Source organism: Capra hircus, chromosome 6, assembly GCF_001704415.2.
Source record: "Capra hircus breed San Clemente chromosome 6, ASM170441v1, whole genome shotgun sequence".
NCBI lineage: Eukaryota > Metazoa > Chordata > Mammalia > Artiodactyla > Bovidae > Capra > Capra hircus.
Genome location: NC_030813.1, coordinates 87,433,157 through 87,438,240, shown reverse-complemented (window position 1 = coordinate 87,438,240; position 5,084 = coordinate 87,433,157). Strand labels below are relative to the sequence as shown.

General features: G+C 43.0%; 1 pseudogene; it reads right to left on the bottom strand.

Moving 5' to 3' along the window:
• LOC102175939 lies at positions 2,831-4,775 on the bottom strand (annotated as a pseudogene).

Genomic DNA, 5,084 nt, shown 5'->3' with positions numbered 1-5,084 from the left:
AATTCAGGTTGAGCTTCTGATCTGAGGAAGATAACATTAACAGGGAGTTTGAGAAGGAGAATTTAATTCCACAGTAATACAGAAATGGCATTAAGTAACCTTTTCTTAGAATGAGTTTATGGACCATTTCACATAAGCTCCCCAAGTTCAAAAGTCAGGATTATAGTGATTTGGGCTCATCTCAAGTGAGCTTAAGAAAAACAGAAATGAAAGTAAAGGACTTTAGACCCTAAAGTCCTGTGTGTGTGTGTGTGTGTGTGTGTGTGTGTGCACGCGCACCCGCACGCGCACTGGTGTATGAATGCAAAACAAAAATAGTGCAGAAAAAAGACCTGAAGTTTTGAGTCAAGAAAGAAATCCATCTCTTTTTTAATCACTAGAGAAGAAATTGAGTTTGTATTTATTTTTGGTAAGAAAGAAGTCATACATTTCATGAAATTCTTTTAAAATACTCTGACCCCAAATTTTGAGCCAACACAGAGAGCAAAAACATATTTTTCAAAAATTTAGACAGAAGATGGCATACAAATGTAACTGTTAGAGATATCAGAATTTTCAAGACCATGTTAAGGCCACCTCAGAATAAGGGAATCACTGGCCTCTGCTTTGTCACTGAGCCTGTGTACTTCCTGACACATGCCATTTTGGTATGGTATCTTTTGTGTTAGGGAGGGCATGCGTCTTCCCCATCGCTGATCTTTCAGTTTTTTTAACACTCCTGACCTCTCTCTGCTTCCTTCACTCATACAGTCCCAGAAGAGAAGGAGTGAGCTAACCTGATTGGTGAATTTGAGAAACTGTGAAAGCTTGCAGAAGCCACAAACTCGTTCTCCTCTGCAGTTTGGGTGGGATCTGGACTTGGAGAAGAGGATGCCTGCTCCATTCTAGTGCAGACAGTGCTAAACAGGTGAACGTCCTCATTCTAGATTCAGTATTTGAGAACCAGCTTGTCCACAGATACAAGTCAAATTTCCAATAGCAGTTAAGTCAGTAATTAAGGTCATAATTTTTGGCCTCTACCTATTGATTTTTTTTTCTTAGCTCACCATTATTCTGAAACATGAGGACATAGTATACCATTTATTAGGTCTCTACAAAGACCCCAAACTGTAGCTAAATTGATAACACTATACTGTGCCTGCTCAGTTGTATCTGACTCCTTGACTCCCATGGAGTCTGCCAGGCTCCTCTGTCCACGGAATTCTCCAGACAAAAATACTGAAGTGGGTTGCCATTTGCTCCTCCAGGGGATTTCCCCAGACCAGGGCTCAAACCTGTGTCAAGCCTGTATTGCAGGCAGATTCTTTATTGCTGAGCCACTGGGGAAGCCTAACAGTAGCTTGCAAACAGGACGCAAAGAAAGAAAAGCTTATCTTTGGTATATTCTGGAAATAAAGAGCTAGAATTAGATAACTATATTGGTCCAATTTTCCACTCCCAAGCATTACTACTGTAGCTCTGCTTGGCCAAATCCTGTGTGACCATTTGTAAATGGGTAGGTTAACAGTTTAACTGGAGAGCCCAGAAAAGTTATAAGAAGATAGCCTCTAACTCCAGTGCTGCAGTCAGTAGAAACATTTGACAGAAAAGAATTAGAATTAACCTTAGAGGATTAGTGGGGATAATTCTGAGTAATGAGGGAAAGGGCTCTATGTATTATTCAGATATTTTATTTTCTAGTCATGCTGTCTTTCATCTTTCATTTTCTTGTCTATCCATCATAACTGAAGCAAAATTGTATGAGGTGTGGGGGCCGCCTTCCTTCTAAAACAGACAATGTAACTGACCAGGAGCCCCAGCTTAGAAATCCAGAGTTTGCTTTCAGGATGCCATTACCACAAGCTGTTCCAGCCACTGACTGAATGCTACATACAGCAGTGACATTAAGGCAGGTCCCTTTCCAGAGAGACATGAGACTTCAATTGGCCAACTTCATCTGGGGGGGACTCCCTGATGGCTTTGCTGGAACTGTGTGGCCCTCCACCCAACAGCAAGGAGATTAACCCAGTCAATCCTAAAGGAAATCAACCCTGAATATTCACTGGAAGGACTGATGCTGAAGCTCCAATACTTTGGCCACCTGATGCGAAGAGCCGACACATTGGAAAAGCCCCTGATGCTGGGAAAGATTGAGGGCAGGAAGAGAAGGGGCAACAGAGGATGAGATGGTTGGATGGCATCGGTGACTCAACGGACACGAGTTTGAGCAAACTTTGGGAGATAGTGAAGGACAGGGAAGCCTGGCGTGCTGCAGTCCATAGGTTCGAAAAGAGTCGGACACAACTGAGTGACTAAACAACCAACCAACATTCTTTCCCTCTCTCCTTCACTCTGGGTTAGACTGGCCAGGTGGTCAGAGGCATCCCCCAGCTTCCTCTGGGTACCTCCCTATTTCCTTTCACATGGGTATGTTCTCCTAAGACAGCCCTTAAATGTTTAATTCCATCCTAGTATCTGCCTCTCAAAGGACACCAAGGGAAAGTTCAACAGATTACACAGGTAGAGCCCACTGATGCTGGAAAGGAGCCAGAGCCCAGCATTTACACAACTTGAAGAAAGAGGAACAGAGTTAGTGAAAGCTTTGGAATATATTTAACACAATCCTATAGCCAATGCAGAATGACTCTGTACCTTTTTTTTTTCAATTTTAAATACAGTTTTATTTAAGACATTGAATTTTTTCTCTTGTAATACAGAGCTTGTAAAGTGGAATGTTTTTCCATGTGCACACACATTCCATGTTCAAGTATCAAGAATCCCCAGTTATTTACTATAGCAGCTCAAGTTTGTAACTGCCACGGGATTTGCTACAAATTTGGGTCCTTCCATGTTTTGTGTGGAACAATGCTATATCTATGCTAGGCTGGCTTAATCAACCTCTTCAATGGTGGGCCCAGAGAAGGCATCACTTGATGGAGGAGCTCCATCACCAGGGAAGCCTCCAGGCATTCCTCCTGGCATTCCCCTGGGCATGCCTCCTGTGCTCTGGTACAGCTTGGTAATGATGGGGTTGTAGAATTTTTCCAACTCCTTCTGCTGATGTTCAAATTCTTCCTTCTCTGCAGTCTGGTTCTTATCCAGCCAGTTGATTATTTCATTATACTTGTCAAGAATCTTCTGTTTGTCCTCATCATTAATCTTGCCCTGAAGTTTCTCATCCTCAACAGTAGCTTTCATGTTGAAGGCATAGGATTCAAGCGAATTCTTTGAAGACACCTTATCCTGCTGCTTCTTGTCTTCAGCTTTGTACTTCTCTGCTTCTTGAACCATCTATTCAATATCATCCTTGCTCAAACGGCCCTTGTCATTAATGATGGTAATCTTGTTCTCTTATCCTGTGCTCTTATCCATAGCAAAGAGATTGAGAATGCCATTGGCATCAATATCAAAAGTGACTTCGATCTGAGAAACACCACAGGAGCAGGAGGTATGCCTGTGAGTTCAAACTTGCATGGTTCACTCACCTTCATAAACCTGAATGAACACACCAGGCTGGTTGTCAGAGTAGGTGGTGAAAGTCTGCGTCTGCTTGGTAGGAATGGCGGCATTGTGCTTGAGGACACTCATGACTCCACCAGCAGTTTCAATTTCAAGGGAAAGAGGAGTGACATCCAACAGCAGCGAGTCTTGAACATTTTCAGATTTGTCTCCAGACAAAATTGCTACCTGGACAGCTGCACCATATGCAAGAGCCTCACCAGGGTTGATGCTCCTATTCAGTTCTTTCCCACTGAAGAAGTCCTGGAGAAGTTTCTGAATCTTGGGGATGCAGGCTGAGCCACCCACCAAGACAATATCGCGGATCTGAGACTTGTCCAGCTTGGCATCCTGAAGGGCTTTCTCCACAGGGTCCAGGGTGCCACGGAACAAATCAGCATTCAATTCTTCAAATCGGAAGTTGATTCCTTCATAGAGGGAATCAATCTCAATACTGGCCTGGGTGCTGGAAGAGAGAGTGCGCTTAGCAAGCTCAGAAGCAGTACGGAGGCAACAGACAGCCCTCTTGTTCTCACTGATATCCTTCTTGCGTTTGCTCTTGAACTCTGCAAAGAAATGGTTGACCCTGCCATTGTCAAAATCTTCTCCAGACAAGTATCTCCAGCTATAGATTTGACCTCAAAGATTCTATCCTCAATAGTGAAGACTGACACATCAAAATGCCACCACCTAAATCAAAGATCAGCACATTTCTCTCTGCTCCAACCTTTTTGTCTAAGCCATAGGCAATAGCAGCAGCACTTGGTTCACTGATGATTCTAAGTACATGGAGACCAGCAATAGTTCTAGCATCTTTGGTAGCCTCACGCTGAGAGTCGTTAAAGCAGGCAGGTACTGTGACAACAGCGTTGGTAACAGTCTTCCCAAGGCAGGCTTCTGCGATTTCCTTCCTCTTTGTCAGGACCATGGATGACACCTCTTCTGGGTAAAAACTCTTTTTCTCTCCCTTGTATTCTACTTAAACCTTAGGTCTGCCAGCATCATTTGCCACCATGAAGGGCCAATGTTTCGTATCAGACTGGACAACAGCATCATCAAATCTTCATTCAATAAGTTGTTTGGCATCAAAAACCATGTTGGTGGGATTAATCATGACTTGGTTCTTTGCAACATCACCAATCAATCATCCAGTATTAGTAAAAGTGACATAGCTTGAGGTGGTTCAGTCCCCTGATCATTGGAAATGATTTCCACCTTTCTGTGCTCTCCCACATGAGAATCAGTGGTGCCAAGATCAATGCCAACTGCAGGTCCCTTAGACATGGTTGCAAAAACGTAGGCCCAGCTCTGCTGGAGGAGAAAGCAGCAATCTGGAAAGCTATGGATGCATCCATTGAGCTGGCTCTGTACTTTAATGGATGGATTTTGAGCAATGTCAAAAAGGGATAACAACGTTTTGATTTGTCAGAACTGATGCTGACTTTTCAGCAATTGGAGAAGAATTAGTGAGATTTAGTTGAGAGAAATTGTCAGTGTAGACTCAAAGAATGTCAGAGACTTCCTAAGCCACACTGACTATAGATTTTATCAACACCATATACAGAAGTGATTGGTAGTTAACACTTGAAATATATTATTTGCCTCTA